Source organism: Thalassophryne amazonica, chromosome 15 (assembly GCF_902500255.1).
Source record: "Thalassophryne amazonica chromosome 15, fThaAma1.1, whole genome shotgun sequence".
Lineage (NCBI taxonomy): Eukaryota > Metazoa > Chordata > Actinopteri > Batrachoidiformes > Batrachoididae > Thalassophryne > Thalassophryne amazonica.
The window spans coordinates 40,657,287-40,674,929 of record NC_047117.1 but is presented as its reverse complement, the minus strand read 5'-3'; positions in this window follow the sequence as shown (position 1 = coordinate 40,674,929).

The following is a 17,643-nucleotide window of genomic DNA, read 5'->3' as shown; positions in this document are numbered from 1 at the left end:
GAGCAAAACCAAAAGTGTTGCGTTTATATTTTTGTTGAGGTAGTTTGGGAGTTTATCCCGGAAGGCAGACGGAATTAGCCCTTTATGTATATAGATGGCCCTGGTTGCCTAGTAATTCCATGATTAAAGGTCGATAGATCTACAGACCTGGGCAACCAGGGCAACTTGACCCGGTTGCTCAGTAATTCCATAAAAGATAAAGAGAATAGATTAAAGCATTAATTTTTGGTTACGTTCAACTTTTTAAAAAATGGTGCCAGTTTGTTGCCCATGTCATGAGGATTCAGAATATATATAGTTGTTAGGGCTACATATTATAGCTTGGGAGTTTATCCCAGACATATATATATATATATATAAATTCAAGTATTTGAACACCCAGTGATTTTACAAGTTCTCCCACTCAGAAATTATGGATTATAAATTTTCATTTTAGGTGCATGTCCACTGTGAGAGACATAATCTTAAAAAAACAAACAAACAAACAAAAAAACAGAAATCACAATGTATGATTTTTTTTAATAATTTATTTGTATGTTACTGCTGAAAATAAGTATTTGAACACCTGTGAAAATCAATGTTAATATTTGGTACAGTAGCCTTTGTTTGCAATTACAGAGGTCAAACGTTTCCTGTAGTTTTTCACGAGGTTAGCACACACTGCAGCAGGGATTTTGGTCCACTCCTCCATACAGATCTTCTCCAAATCTTTCAGGTTTGGAGTTTCAGCTCCCTCCAAAGATTTTCTATTGCGTTCAGGTCTGGAGACTGGCCAGGCCACTCCAGGAACTTGAAATGCTTCTTAAGGAGCCCCTCCTTAGTTGCCCTGGCTGTATGTTTGGGGTCATTGTAATGCTGGAAGACCCAGCCATGACCCTTCTTCAATGCTCTTACTGAGGGAAGGAGGTTGTTTGCCAAAATCTCGCAATACATGACCCCATCCATCCTCCCTTCAATACGGTGCAGTCGTCCTGTCCCCTTTGCAGAAGAGCACCCCCAGAGTATGATGTTTCCACCCCCATGGTTCACGGTTGGGATGGTTTTCTTGGGGTTGTTCTCATCCTCTAAACATGGTAAGTGGAGTTGATTCCAAAAAGCTCTATTCTGGTCTCATCTGACCACATGACCTTCTCCCATGCCTCCTCTGGATCATCCAGATGGTCACTGGTGAACTTCAAATGGGCCTGGACATGTGCTGGCTTGAGCAGGGGGACCTTGCTGCCCTGCAGGATTTTAAACCATGACAGCATCATGTGTTACTAATTTAATCTTTGTGACTGTGGTCCCAGCTCTCTTCACATCACTGACCAGGTCCTCCTGTGTAGTTGTGAGCTTTCTCAGAATCATCCTTACCCCACAAATTGAGATCTTGCATGGAATCCCAGACTGAGGGAGATTGACAGTCATCTTGTGTTTCTTCCACTTTCTAATAAATAATCATAACAGTTGTTGTCTTCTACCAAGCTGCTTGCCTGTTGTCCTGTAGTCCATCCCAGCCTTGTGCAGGTCTACACTTTTGTCCCTGGTGTCCTTAGACAGCTCTTTGGTCTTCTGTGTATGATGAAAAACAGCAACACACTGACTACAAAGAATGTTGGACTGAGGTAATCGCAGAAAAATGTTTCTCATGGTGTCTCAAAACTTGTATGTTGGAACAGAAGGAGCAGCCGCAGTAGTCATTCTTCGACCCCAAGCTACGCCACTGGTTTCAAGCGCCTGACTCCACCCCCATGTCACACTCGCTCTCAGACTGCAGGCTTACTTGTAGTTCCTAGGGTTTTTAAGAGCAGAATGGGAGGCAGAGCCTTTCAGCTTTCAGGCTCCTCTCCTCTGGAACCAGCTCCCAATTCGGATCAGGGAGACAGACACCCTCTCTACTTTTAAGATTAGGCTTAAAACTTTCCTTTTTACTAAAGCTCATAGTTAGGGCTGGATCAGGTGACCCTGAACCATCCCTTAGTTATGCTGCTATAGACTTAAGACTGCTGGGGGGTTCCCATGACACACTGAGTGTTTCTTTCTCTTTTTGCTCTGTATGCACCACTCTGCATTTAATCATTAGTGATTGATCTCTGCTCCCCTCCACAGCATGTCTTTTTCCTGGTTCTCTCCCTCAGCCCCAACCAGTCCCAGCAGAAGACTGCCCCTCCCTGAGCCTGGTTCTGCTGGAGGTTTCTTCCTGTTAAAAGGGAGTTTTTCCTTCCCACTGTCGCCAAGTGCTTGCTCACAGGGGGTCGTTTTGACCGTTGGGGTTTTTCCGTAATTATTGTATGGCTTTGCCTTGCAATATAAAGCGCCTTGGGGCAACTGTTTGTTGTGATTTGGCGCTATATAAATAAAATTGATTTGATTTGATTTGACTTGTGATGAATAATGGACATAAAGCAAAATGCTTGGGGTCATGATAAAAAGCAGCATTGCAAGTGTCACTATGGTGGCCTACTCTAAACTCACATCAGCACCTCCCCTGATGGACAATATTTGAAAATATCACTGAAAACATATGATACTGGAATAGGAAACCTAGGGTTATTAAGTGAAAAGCCCCCTGCACAACTGTTATTGTCAGTAGATCACAGAATATTGCTGACACAGGTACCACATGAGATGTAGTCACAATACAAAACAGATGTAGGATTAGTTAAGTCTACCCAGCCGACATTAAGCCGCCATACAAGAGGCATTGAAAGCACATGAAATAGCGGGTAAAACACCATAGTTGAAGGTTTGGTAGCAGCAGGTGTGTTAAGACTGAAAAAAGCCAATTTCCGATGATTATGAACTGCTGCACGATTTACACGCCTAATGGCATGGCCACACGGCATACGACGATTCCTTAATGAGGGGAAAAAAGTAAAAAAGTCAATTTGTTGAGAAAAGGTGGATGAACGAGCTTTATCAACGAATAGCCCATGAACTAAGAGCGCAAAAGGGACGAAAGAGGAACAAAAGAAAACCAAAGCTAACGATCTCGATGCTTTAAACGAAAAGCGCCTGGAGCCACTGCTGGAGCAGTGTGTGTCTGCATCTCTGCCTTCCAGGACTCGGCAGTGGGACGGAGCTCATAGCACCTGAATCTTGGAGAAGCTGCAAACAGAAGCTGTGAAGATCTGTACGCACGTCCGTAGACCCACCTGCTCTGGTTCCTTGTCCAGAACAAAAGGGGGATCATCTCCTCATCATCAGAACCCTCACTGTCTGACGGCACGCTGTGCGCTCCGTTTTGCTCCAATTAAAAAAAAAAACACGGTGTGTCGTGGTAGCTGCTCTACCACTGTATTACATTACTAAGCCATGGCTTAGTAATGGCTTAGCATGATTTATAACAGAAAACTGTCAAAGGGGGGAATAAATACAAGTGTAAAGATGACTGAATATATCAGAGCAGTAAATTGATAAGTCCGTGTGAACGCGCATTGACTCCCCATGTGCAGTTATTCCACGAGCTGCCACTGAGCCACAACATGAATTCTGCCTTCCAGAACAGCTCTTTATATAATCATTTGAATTATCTACCTGTTACCACATGTACATAAGGGCTGGATTGTCATTCCTACACTCATATTGTTATATTTAATAAAAAATAATAAGCGCACGCAGAAGCTGCTGCTGTGTTCAAGTACCGCTGGAAATTACACAACTTTTTGTTGTTTCAAATTCAGCAGTTACTTGTGGCAAAAATAATGAATTGTATCCACACAAAAGATAAATTCTGGCCTATATAAGGTGCCTGAGCCCAGTGAAGCTGACCACCAACCCAGATAAAAAAATCCAAGCAAACAGACCTGTATTTTATCTGTTTGCCCTGTAATTTCTATAATTTCTGACGGTACAGTGGGGGAATTAAGTATTTGATCCACTGTCAATTTTGCAGGTTTTCCCACACACAAAGAAGAGAGAGGTCTGTCATTTTTATCGTAGGTACACTTCAACTGAGAGACAGAACCAAAAAAAAAAAAAAAAAAAAAAAAATCCAGGAAATCACATTGTATGATTTTTAAATAATTAATTTGCATTTTACTGCATGAAATAAGTATTTGATCCCCCAGAAAAACAAACCTTAACAATTGGTACAGAAACATTTGTTTGGCATTACATAAGTCAGATGCTTCCTGTAGTTCTTGAGCAAGTTTTCACACACTGCAGCAGGGATTTTGGACCATTCCTCCATACAGATCTTCTCCAGATCTTTCAGGTTTGGAGTTTCAGCCCCCTCCAAAGATTTTCTATTGAGTTCAGGTCTGTAGACTGGCTAGGCCACTCCAGGACCTTGAAATGCTTCTTATGGAGCCCCTCCTTAGTTGCCCTGGCTGTGTTTGGGGTCACTGTCATGCAGGAAGACCCAGCCACAACCCATCTTCAATGCTACTAGCTGGAAGGAGGTTGTTTGCCAAAATCTCGCAATACATGACCCCATCCATCCTTCCTTCAATATGGTGCAGTTTTCCTGTCCCCTTTGTAGAAGAGCACCCCACAGTATGACGTTTCCACCCCCATGCTTCATCCCCAACTCTCTTCAGGTCATTGACCAGGTCCTCCTGTGTAGTTGTGAGCTTTCTCTGAATCATCCTTACCCCATGAAGTGAGATCTTGCATTGGAATCCCAGACCAAGGGAGATTGACAGTCATCTTGTGTTTCTTCCACTTTCTAATAAATAAACATAACAGTTCTTATCTTCTCACCAAGCTGCTTGCCTGTTGTCCTGTAGCCCATCCCAGCTGTGTGCAGGCCTACAGTTTTGTCCTTGATGTCCTTAGACAGCTTTTTGGTCTTGATCATGGTGGATAGGTTGGAGTGTGACTGATTGAGTGTGTGCACAGGTGTCTTTTATGCAGGTAACAACTTCAAACAGGTGCAGTTAATACAGGAAAAGAGTGCAGAATAGGAGGGCTTTGTAAAGAAAACTTAACAGGTCTGTGAGAGCCAGAATTCTTGCTGGTTGGTAGGGGATCAAATACTTATTTAATGCAATAAAATGCAAATTAATTATTTAAAAATCAAACAATGTGATTTTCTGGATTTTTTTTTTTTAGATTCTGTCTCTCACAGTTGAAGTGTACCTACGATAAAAATTAGAGACGTCTCCATTCTTTGTAGGTGGGAAAACCTGCAAAATTGACAGTGGATCAAATACTTATTTCCCCCACTGTACATGAATGCGGCGGCAGCAGCAGCAGCGCCCAGAAACTTCTTCATTAGTGTATGAAAACATTCAGCTGGTTGAATGAACTCAAACTAAACACTAACATTACAAAAACTAAGCAAACGATAAAAAACAGTCAAGAACGACAGCAAAATGAAACACAAAGGAAATTGAGGCTTTTGGTGGCATTCGTTCAAATTTTTCAACAGTTTCAAAATCCTGACGAAGCACCAGCTGCAGGAACAAAGCTGCGTGAAGGGTAAACAATGCCAACCAAAGTCAACAAAGTCCAGATTTCTTGTTTCGTTTGGACTTCATTGCCCTTCGTTATGTGGCGTGTGACTGGGCCATTAAAATCTATAGTGGTCCCCAATCCACACACAATATTCCTCCCGATAAGTGCTGGTACATGGTCATCGACTTATGCTCAGCATTTTTTAGTGTGCATTTGAATGAAAATGGGGTTGGCAACTGGATAGGTACCATTTACTGGGCCTGCAGTAAACGCACTGAACATAGGGCGAAAGAGCAGATTGATGGCCTTGTGGTTTAACCAAAAGATGAACAAGAGAGACTACCATGAGGAATGACTACCATGAAGATGGACTGACTTCCCCATCATTCCAAATCTGGAGGCAAAAAGTGCAAACTGCGACCAGCAAGGGTTTTTTTTTTTTTTTTTGGTGATTTTAGTGTTTGACCTTCCTGTGATGTTGACCTCAGCCCTTTTGTGTGCTGAAAGGTATCTCCATAAGACTGCTACATGTGAACTTACAAGAGCAGGCAATCATGATTTACATGGTTTGTCACACCCTTTCAAAAAAAAAAAAAAAAAAAAAAAAAAGGCAAGACCTATCACTATATTCATGTCAAATTTGTAGGCAAAATTTCAAAAATTGCGACCAGGAGAGTTGTTTTGTTGAATTTAGTGTTTGACCTTCCTGTTAGGACTGAAACATTTCCTTGAGTAATTCCATTATTTCGATTACTAAAGCCCTGGTCCCACCGAATGATGAATAATGAGCCACGTACCTTTTTTTTTTTTTTTTTTGGTACGAGTCCAATTATTCAACAAACGTGGGAGAATAGTGGCTCTTAGAGGCAGAATATTCAGCTAACACGGTTCATTTCAGAGCTTGGCGCTAATTTCAAGAAGTTCAAAATTTAGCAAGAACAGCATGGGGCAGTTTGTGTACAAGGCACTACGAGGACGAAGATGTTAGAGACATCTTTCTGGTGAGGACGAAGCTATTAGAAGCCCACTGTCCGAGTACCTGGCAGCTATGAGGACAGGACAGGCTATTTTGGCTCCACCTTCTTGTGCACTTCATTGTGACAATCCCAGCTGCTTTGTGCACTGAACGCTGTATATAAAATAATTATTTTGTAGCGGATTAATCATTTTCTGTCAGAGTTTGGATGTTGAAAACACCTCTAATTGCTTCTGGAATCACAGAGGACCATTTCAGCTGGAGCTTTTATTTTCTTTTTTTTCTCCTCTCTCTCGTGCGGTACATGAGGTGGAGAACGTAATTGGAACAGCCTAATTATTTGTAATGTTTATACTGTAATAGCTTGGTAAACCATTGCATGTTCATTCCTTCTTTATAAGCAGCTGTAAAAATATGTTTATGATAGATTTAACATCTTGTTATAATGGATCAGATGAGGTGCGCTGTGTGCACACTGACGCAATGACTTGCAGTCGAGCATTTATGCAGAATGCGATCACGCAAAAGAGCAATTTTGCAGACAATAACGGACGAACACAAAGTGAAAAGTTGGATCACTTGTCAAAATGACTGTAAGGTGTTGAAGAAATAAAGCCAGTGAGAAGAAGCGCAGAGGCGACTGTCCAGGAACCCATGGTTCAGTTGTAGCTGATCTGGTTATGGATGGGTTTTGTGTGGGTTTTTTTTGGGAAGTGATCCACACCGGTGTGGGTGTATATAATTAAAGCGTGGTGTCTTTTTGTTTTTTGGTCACAGAGAAACCTCTCCACACTAGTTCTTTTTCCTCCATCATTTTTACCCGTGGCCAACATATGGCCATTGGGTATTGTGAAGCCTTGGCATCTGTCCGTCCATCCGTCTGTCTGTCTGTCCATGAACAGCATAAGTCCAGTTCTATTACTGCCAGAGTCTTTAAATTCACAGGGAACATTCTTGGGACACATACCTTGGACAAGTTCGAAGATGGCTAATGTTTACATATTTTAAGAGGTATTTTGAAAGATTAAAAATCAGACTCTGTTTGAACCTGTTCCATTTTCTTTTTGAGTGGTGGGCGTGACAGCCAATCAGAGTAGAGCTGTACAGTAATGTCAGTGGCTGGTCTCTCCAAAACCGCTTCATTTTGTATGTTTATATACATGTTTCTCATATATTATGTAAAAGCTAGCGAGAAAAATTGATTGATTGATTGATTGATTTTGCGGACGTTAGCATGGTGACGTCACAGGCTGGGAGCTAGCTGCAAAACTCTGTTTCGGTTGTGTGTAAATATATCCTCTTTGTTATGCAACAGATAGCGAGAAATAAACACTTCTAAAACCGAAAACAGCGATTTAGCAACCTAATTAACACCTCTGAACTTATTTGGTGGACATTAGCATGGTGACGACACAGGCTGGTAGCTCACCTCCTATGGAGTTAAATTTGTCTCATAAATACCAGTAAATGCACAGAGGGTGATCTACAAATATTCCTTGATTTGCATAACTTCCGCTATTATCAAAAGCTCACGTACACACACAAGCAAAGCCTCCTGCAGATGCTGTTAAAATGTAAATACTGTTTTTGATTCACTAATTAATAGAGGGGCTTCAATGAACATGTTCAAATTGACAACAGGATCTTAATAATTATTTAAACAACTGCAAATTATAAAGAACACAAGGCATACACGGCTGATGGTATTTTAGCATTGCATTACATTTTTTCAACCTTGCACTGGGTCCACACACAGAACTGCTGTATTTAATGGCTCTGGAACAAAGGTGAACTGCAGCCTGACCCAAAGATGCGCACACCGGCCCGACTGTACAGGAGTGTCTTTTTTTGGACTGCGTTTTAAATATGTGACAAGGGACCAAGTGTGGGATGGCTGGAGGTTTGGACCAAACCCATGCCTAAAAGTGCACCAACACTGTGTTACTTGGAGCTACATGGATCATATGTGGCTAGACGTGGATGATATGCAGCGACACAAGCCACTCGAGGCTGGACGGGGCTCAAATGACAGGTCGGTCATGGCTCATTACAGGCTGATACCTGCCACATGCGAGGTACTTAGAGGCACATAGAGGCTTCTTCATAGTGGATACGAGATAGACTTATACATGGATCATTATTCTAAAAATCACTGAAATTTCTGACAATCCATACATGATTCATTATTCATGGCTCTATTATTTGGTGGGACCAAGTTTAAAGGTGCTTTGAGGCAAAATTCTCTGCCTTGAGGCTATGTTTAACTGACTATGTGTGCGATACAGTGCACTCAGTTCCACTTTTGATGCTGTAAAGTGCATGTAAAGCATGGAATGCAAAATGGAAACCGAGATGAAAACGATGAGCGCCAGGGAGAACAAAATAACCCATGGAGAAAATATGAAAAACTGTCAAAAGTGTGGGACCATTATCAATTAAACCAAAAGCAAAACACAGTACAATGTGCATACTGCAAAACAGAATTAGCTTTCCTCTACCAAGCTACAGCATCTGAGCTGAAAACACCCGTCCAATGAATCGAGCCTGCCAAGTGGACCCAATGTTAATGCATGGGTTAAAGCAATAAATTTTCATCCAAGTGAATTTTTTTCCTGGCAAAAATAAATGCCAGCAATTCCCTAAAATGTGGTGTAGTGGGGGCACACACTTTTTTTCCTCAATAAATACAATATACAAATCTATTCTAAATAGCCTCTAAGGAGAGAGACAAAGCATATAAAGAATGCAAAACCTGAACATAAAAGGTACATAAAAGGGTGATGGGGGGCAGTGTGTAGTCTTGATTCTGGGGGGTCTGGGAGTGCTCCCCCAGAACATTTTTAAAAGACCAAGTCAAATTTTGTGTATTCAGGTGAATTTTAATGGGTATGAAGTACTCTGAAACAAAGAAAACTCACATCAAACTGTGAAGTAAAAACACATTACTGATTATGGGGGGTCTGGAAGATCTCCCCCAAAATGTTTTTTAAAACAGCAAGTCAAATTTGTATATTCTGGTGAATTTTAATGGGTATGAAGCCCTCTGAAACAAAGGAAACTCTTCAACCTGTCAAGTAAAAATTCTTTGTCTTCTGTAGTATTTTGATCAGTTCTAATCTGGTAAATGCGTCAAAAGGGTGCCATGTTGCTGGCAGTACAGTCAATAAAATACAAAATTACGGCATAAAGCAACTGACAACGTTGTTCTGCTGTGCACAAAGTAACACTGTCACCAGTTTTGAAAACACATGTGCACTGAGAAACTCACATTTAAACACATTTCAAGACATTCGGTAAAATGTCTCACTCGTAAAACAAACTAGGGCTGCAACTAACGATTATTTTAGTAATCAATTATTTTTTCGATTAATCTTTTTTTTACGCACGTGAGTTTTGCCATTGTTTCCATTGTCATTATTTCTTTAAATGAGTTATTATTAAAAGGCCTTTATCACGCAACATCAAAGTTTGAGCTTGTAACAAAATTATAATGTTATATTGTTGTCAAAAACATACCCGGAGCAGTGTTTTGTTTTATTCTGCACATACATACATCACCAACACACCACAAAGAGATTTACATACATCACCAACACACCACAAAGAGATTTCCATCAGGTTTCACCCGATTATGAGCATTTTTATATGCCCACAGCAACTATCTCAACAACTGATAACATATTACAGCAAGAGTCCACAAATTTATTTTAAAGGCCTAACTAAAGTGTAATATGTGATCTTTAATGAGATATTTTCATGAAAAAAGACACAAATATGCAGTTTACTGCATTTTAATTTTCTTGTGTAAAAACACAGCTTAGATGTGGTTTGACCGAAAAAAAACTGTCATTAAACTTAAATAATACAGGGATGAAGTGGAGGATTAAGAGTCACTAGGTGTTCACAGGAAACAGTAATTAGGGCCCGACAACATCCTACAAGGACCCTATTGTAATTGCGCTGTTTATTATTATTATTTATTAATAGGGCCCGAGTAGACAACGTCCTACGAGGACCCTAATGTAATTGTGCTGTTTATTATTATTATTTATTTATTTATTAATAGGGCCCGAGTAGACAACGTCCTACGAGGACCCTAATGTAATTGCGCTGTTTATTATTATTATTTATTTATTTATTTATTATTATTATTATTAGGGCCCGAGTAGGAAAAAGTTCGATGAGGACCCTATTGTAATTGCGCTGTTTATTATTATTATTAGGGCCCAAGGAGGCAACGTCCTACGAGGACCCTATTGTAATTGCGCTGTATATTATTAGGGCCCGAGTAGGCAACGTTCTACGAGGACCCTATTGTAATTGCGCTGTTTATTATTATTTTTATTAGGGCCCGAGTAGGCAACGTCCTATGAGGACCCTATTGTAATTGCGCTGTTTATTACTATTATTATTATTATTTATTTATTATTATTATTAGGGCCAGAGTAGGCAACGTCCTATGAGGACCCTATTGTAATTGCGCTGTTTATTATTATTATTATTAGGGCCAGAGTAGGCAACGTCCTACGAGGACCCTATTGTAATTGCGCTGTTTATTATTATTATTATTAGGGCCCGAGTAGGCAACGTCCTACGAGGACCCTATTGTAATTGCGCTGTTTATTATTATTATTATTATTTATTAGGGCCCGAGTAGGCAAAGTCCTAGGAGGACCCTATTGTAATTGCGCGTTTATTATTATTATCATTATTGTTATTATTATTATTATTCTCACTCTTGAAATCAAAATTTCGGCCTCTTCCCATGCTCAAAAACTCACCAAACTTTCCAAACTCATCCGGCCGGATCCGAAATTCGATATTTTGGGGGCGTCGCACATGGGAACTGTCCTATTTTTACTTTAACAGGTCCTGATGTCACATACTTAACACAATCAACTTCATTCCACTTCTAAAACATGCACAACAAATTGGTGAACGTAGGCGATGAACGCCGTGAAGTTATGAGTAACGGCGTCTGTGTGGCGGCGTGTCGAATATTGCCCATTCGCCATGAAATTACGTTCTTCATTTTGATGGCTTTAATTTTGTCACATCATCATGAAAATTGATACACAGGTCGAGCACAACAACCTCTTACAATTCATAGGGGCGTCACCCATGGGCGGGGCGAAATGCCTCAATAGCACCCCCTTGAAACTTTCAAAAACCCCTACCCATAAGGGTTTTTTGGAGTAGGGAGATGAAAATTGGTACACATGTGTGACTTGCATAGACGTACAAAAAAAGTCTCTTGCACCATGAGTCTACTCCAAACAGGAAGTCAGCCATTTTGAATTTTCTTCTCATTTTGAAATGATTTCCACATGTTGTATTTGAATGAACTCCTCCTAGGGATTTTGGCCAATGCACTTCAAATTTCTTTGACAGCATCCAAAGATGATACTGACAAAAAGTTATCGAAAGCTTTTCTGTATGTTGAAGGGTGTGGCCGCTATGGTGCCGCCATTTTGACCCTTTGCAATGGAACATCAAGTCATGATAACTCCTTCATGCTTTGCCTGATTGACTTGAAACTTCACATGTATGATGACGGTTGGCCCCTGAACACACCCAGCCCCTCTGTTTGTACACTGAGCGGCCCCTAGTGGATGAACAATCAACATGTCATAACTCACTGATGCATTGTGTGATTTGTTTAAAATTTTAACTGTGTGATGAGTGGTTGCCCCTGCATGCACATGCCCACATGAGGTCACAAGGGCACCTACTGGCCTGGGTAGGTGGTCGCGCGGAACAAGGGCCCGTATATGACTGCTTGCAGTCCTAGTTATTATTATTATTTATTAGGGCCCGAGTAGGCAACGTCCTACGAGGACCCAATTGTAATTGCGCTGTTTATTATTATTATTATTATTATTTATTATTATTATTATTCTCACTCTTGAAATCGAAATTTCGGCCTCTTCCCATGCTCAAAAACTCACCAAACTTTCCAAAGCAGTCCGGCCGGATCCGAAATTCGATATTTTGGGGGCGTCGCACATGGTCGCAGAAAAATCGCGAAATGGCGCCCCCTAGAAATTTTCAAAAACCCCTCCGCATTGGGCTTTTTTCGTCGTAGCCTCACAAAATTCGGTACACATATTTACCATGCCAGGACGCACGAAAAAGTCTCTTACTGTCATGGTGAAATATCGACAAGAAGTCGGCTATTTTGATATTAAATTTCGATTTTGAGCAAATTTTTGCCATTTTTGGCCATTTCCACTACTTACATTTGAACGAACTCGTCCTAGGGATTTCATCCGATTGTCTTCAAATTTGGTCAAAATAATCACAACACAATGGTGATCAAAAGTTATCAAAAGATTCTAATTAAGTCAAAAGGCGTGGCTGCTAGGGGTTGTCAAACTTTGGCGAGCTTTTCGGAGCACGCCATTTCACTTCGAACGGCTGTCACGCCCACACACTTCATCGTAGATCCTTCAAACTTGCTGGACATGATGAGGGCTCTGCCCTGAACATCTACATATTTTAAGTTCCCACCTGCGCCATAGCACCCTCCGGTGGTGGCGGGAAATGTCCTATTTTTACTTTAAGAGGTCCTGATGTCACATACTTAACCCAATCAACTTCATTTCACTTCTAAAACATGCAGAACAAACTGTTAAACGTAGGCGATGAACGCCGTGAAGTTACGAATAACGGCGTCTGTGTGGCGGCGTGCCGAATATTGCCCATTCGCTCATGGTGCGCAACAAAAAAACACCTCCGTGTTGTAAGTCTCACAGGACATGTTGTGGCATGTCCAGCTGTTACACAATTTCTCAGATACTCACTCGACTGAAAAGCCATTGAAAGCCGTCTGAATCTTCCAAATGGCTTCCAACACGGAGGTGTTTTTTTTGTTGCGCGCCATGAGCGGCTCCGTGCCGACGCGTGAAATCTTCCGCACGTCTTTCATTACAAAATCTCCTGTAACAGTGGAATGTGCCACAAAAGTGCTATGTCCAGCTCTCTTGCCATTTCTGTGGTAGTCACACGATGTGCCGGATCAACACAGCGTTCAGTTTAGAAATGATCTGGTCGTTTCAGCCTGTCGATGGCCGCGCGGTGCGCCGCGCGCCCTCCGCCGCTGTGGGCCGTCTTTAAAAAGGTTTTAACACTCCTTAATCCATGTGACGCTGACAGAATCTTAACTGAAAGCCATCTGAATCTTTCGAATGGTTTCCAACTGGCTGTCTCTAACAGTTTCTGAAAAAAATTTCATGGAGCAAAGCGGCAATTGCTCTGCCATTTCCCTGACAATAAAAATCCGACGAGGGGGCTGGACCAGTGCTCACTCAAAGCCTGCCCACAGGCGAATGACGCAACCGACAGGCGTGAAAAAACTCACGCATGCGCACAAAGGTTCAAGCTTGGCTGATGCAAGCACACATGATTCAAATCCATATAGTTTTTGAAAAAAATAAAAAGGTCCGTTACTTTTCGGACAGACCTCGTAGCGCCCACTTTAAACTTCCAAAAACCCCTCCCCATAGGGGTTTTTTTGGAGTAGGGAGATGAAAATTGGTAAACATGTGTGACTTGCACAGACGTACAAAAAAGTCTCTTGCACCATTAGTCTACTCCAAACAGGAAGTCGGCCATTTTGAATTTTCTTCTTATTTTGCCATGATTTCCACACGTTGTATTTGAACGAACTCCTCCTAGGGATTTTGTCCAATGCACTTCAAATTTCTTTGACAGCATCCACAGATGATACTGACCAAAAGCTATCGAAAGCTTTTCTCTATGTTCAAGGGTGTGGCCGCTATGGTGCCGCCATTTTGACTCTTCGCCATGGAATGTCAAGTCATGATAACTCCTTCATGCTTTGCCTGATTGACTTGAAACTTCACGTGTGATGGCGGTTGGCCCCTGAACACACCTGACCCCACTGTTTGTACACTGAGCGCCCCCTAGTGGATGAACCATCAACATGTCATAACTCCTTCATGTATTGTGTGATTTGCTGAAAATTTTAACTGTGTGATAGTGGTTGCCCCTGTATGCACAGCCCACATCTGGTCACAAGGGCACACACAGGCCTGGGTAGGCAGTCGTGTGGAACGAGGGCCCGTATATGACTGCTTGCAGTCCTAGTTTATTTCTATATTTATTTATGTTCATTGTTAGTTGGTTTTACCTTTTCTGTTGTGTTTTGCTTTATCAGGTTCTTTTTGTGTATTTCTCTAAAATTGTATTGTAGCATTATTAGTCATTATATAACGGCTGAGTGGATCCTTGTCATTTGATTGGTGCTTTGTATGTCACATGACATGGATTAATTAATCCCATTTGTGTTGCATTGTGCGGCTTGGTGCCATTTAGAGTGCAAATTTGGTTCCATACATTTGGTACCATTGCACGCTCACGTGCACGCTTATGTCGCGCACGAGTATGCGCACCCCCATGCATGCTCGTGCACGCACACACAAAACCAATCCACTGTGCTGACTGGAGGTTGTTAGCAGAGGACGTATACAGTCTTATTTTTGTTGTTCACGAATGCACAAGTGCCGACCAGGTTGCGTGTGTCTGCGCGCATGCGGGGGACATGACTCTCCTGAGACATAATTTGAGCTAACTGACACTGCTATTTCTTGTAACACACACACACAAAACAAATCCATTGTGCTGTCTGTTAGCAGGAAGAGAAAGAAAACCTGGACTCATTTCTGACATGACTTTTCTTTTTGCTGCACTGAGGAGGTTCACAGCTTGACTGAGCTGGTTGCGTGTGCGGGACAGCGACATGATGATTTGATTGAGTTAACTGACGCTGCTACACACACACAAAATCCACTCCAATGTAAGCCGTCTGGATGCATGAAGAGCTGTTTACATGAAACACTGATGTGATTTTTGGCTGGACTGAGGAACTACACAAAGTCTTTTTTATGGAAGTCCGAAATTAGTGCACAGCATCACTGGACTACATGTCACAGTGGAACACCAAAATGTAAGTCCCTTTTCTGTTGTTTACAAATTAGTAAAATACCAAATGACAATGATCTATTTTAGCCGTTACATAAAACAAATAATGAATGTTTTTACATTCTTTCAATGGTACGAATGCAGTGAGAAAAATAAGTATTTGAACACCCTGCGGTTTTGCAAGTTCTCCCACTTAGAAATCATGGAGGGGTCTGAAATTTTCATCTTAGGTGTATGTCCACTGTCAGAGACATAATCTAAAACAAAATATCCGGAAATCACAATGTATGATTTTTTTAATAATTTATTTGTATATTACTGCTGCAAATAAGTATTTGAACACCTCCCAACCAGCAAGAATTCTGGCTCTCAGACCTGTTAATTTTTCTTTAAGAAGCTGAAAGACTTGCTGGCACTTTCTTCTGATGCGGTGTGGTTCTCTTCTCTTCCATGGGATGACAGAGATTGTTTTCGCCGGACCTGTTCATTTTTCTTTAAGAAACCCTCTTATTCTGCACTCTTTACCTGTATTAATTGCACCATTAATTGCAAATAAACCATGACATCATCATGTGTTACTAATGTAATCTTTGTGACTGTGGTCCCAGCTCTCTTAAGGTCACTGACCAGGTCCTCCTGTGTAGTTCTGAGCTTTCTCAGAATCATCCTTACCCCACAAAGTGAGATCTTGCATGGAATCCCAGACCAAGAGAGATTGACAGTCATCTTGTGTTTTTTCCACTTTCTAATAAATAATCATAACAGTTGTTGTCTTCTACCAAGCTGCTTGCCTGTTGTCCTGTAGTCCATCCCAGCCTTGTGTCTACACTTTTGTCCCTGGTGTCCTTAGACAGCTCTTTGGTCTTGGCCATGGTGGACAGGTTGGAGTGTGATTGATTGAGTGTGTGAACAGGTGTCTTTTATACAGGTAACAAGTTCAAACAGGTGCAATTAATACAGGTAAAGAGTGCAGAATAAAAGGGCTTCTTAAAGAAAAATGAATAGGTCCAGCAAAAACAATCTCTGTAGTCCCGTGGAAGAGAAGAGAACACCACCACATCAGGAGAAAGTGCCAGCAAGGCTTTCAGCTTCTTAAAGAAAAATTAACAGGTCTGTGAGAGCCAGAATTCTTGCCGGTTGGTAGGTGTTCAAATACTTATTTGCAGCAGTAACATACAAATAAATTATTTAAAAAATCATACATTGTGATTTCCAGATTTATTTTTTTAGATTAATTTCAGACCCCTCCATGAATTCTAAGTGGGAGAACTTGCAAAACCGCAGGGTGTTCAAATACTTATTTTCCTCACTGCCTTGTTGAATGGTATGTTCCAGCTTTCACCTCATGAAATATTCGTACCATTGAACTCATAAACATTCATTATTTGTGTATTATTACTATTATTGTTGATGTTACTATTATTATTAATATATAAATAAATAAATATTACAATCCACAATACATTTGACTCTTTTACAACAACAAACTGAGATGTGAACAGCTTTATGCTAACTTTAACACTGAAAATGCATAGACATGCTAATGTGTTAGCATTGGTCCCGTTTTTAAGTTATAAAATACATTTATCAACTGTTTCAGTAGACCATAACAGGTCGGTTTAACATAAAAAAGGTAAATATCCCTCATAGACATATGCTCTTTAGGGTTTTAGCGGGGCAAAATTAAGATAAAGCTAAATAAAACAACCAACCATCGAAGCAACGAGTCGGATCAATGCTTCATTGGTTCAAAGCAAAGCCACACCCTGCTCTACTTGGGGAAGGTCTGCCAATGTTCCCGCAAAGATAGGGAGGAGAAGGACTGGGGCTCATGGCAAGCAGTAAACAGAACGGAGAGGAGTAAAAATTCACACAGTCCCTTCCCCCGCGGTGCGGTGTCATCCACACTGACATTGCTGCTGCTTTGATTAGCGCAGAATGGGATGTTGCTTTGGCAGTGAGAGTATCATATTTCGGCCCCAAAACACACATGGCACCACGGGCACGCGTATGTGTGGTTAAATTTTCCAAATGATGGAAATCCATCGTGGTGATGGAGAACTTTAACCCATGTGTTAATGTCACGCATAGTTTTAGGCAGCAAACAGTCCAGCTATCATTTGGACAGTCAATTTTCGAAAAAGAGGGCCGAAAAAACAGTGGAGGTCTTGCTCAAAGCTGTCTAAAATATGTGAATAATCAGGGTTCTGACAGTAGGCGGCGCAGGGCAGCACCACCCAGGACTGCAAATAAAAGAAATATATTTCTCATTTTCTTCATGTCAATCAGCCGCTGATCATGAAAGCATTATTCTGAACAGCAAAGATCACCAGCTGACAGTGCTA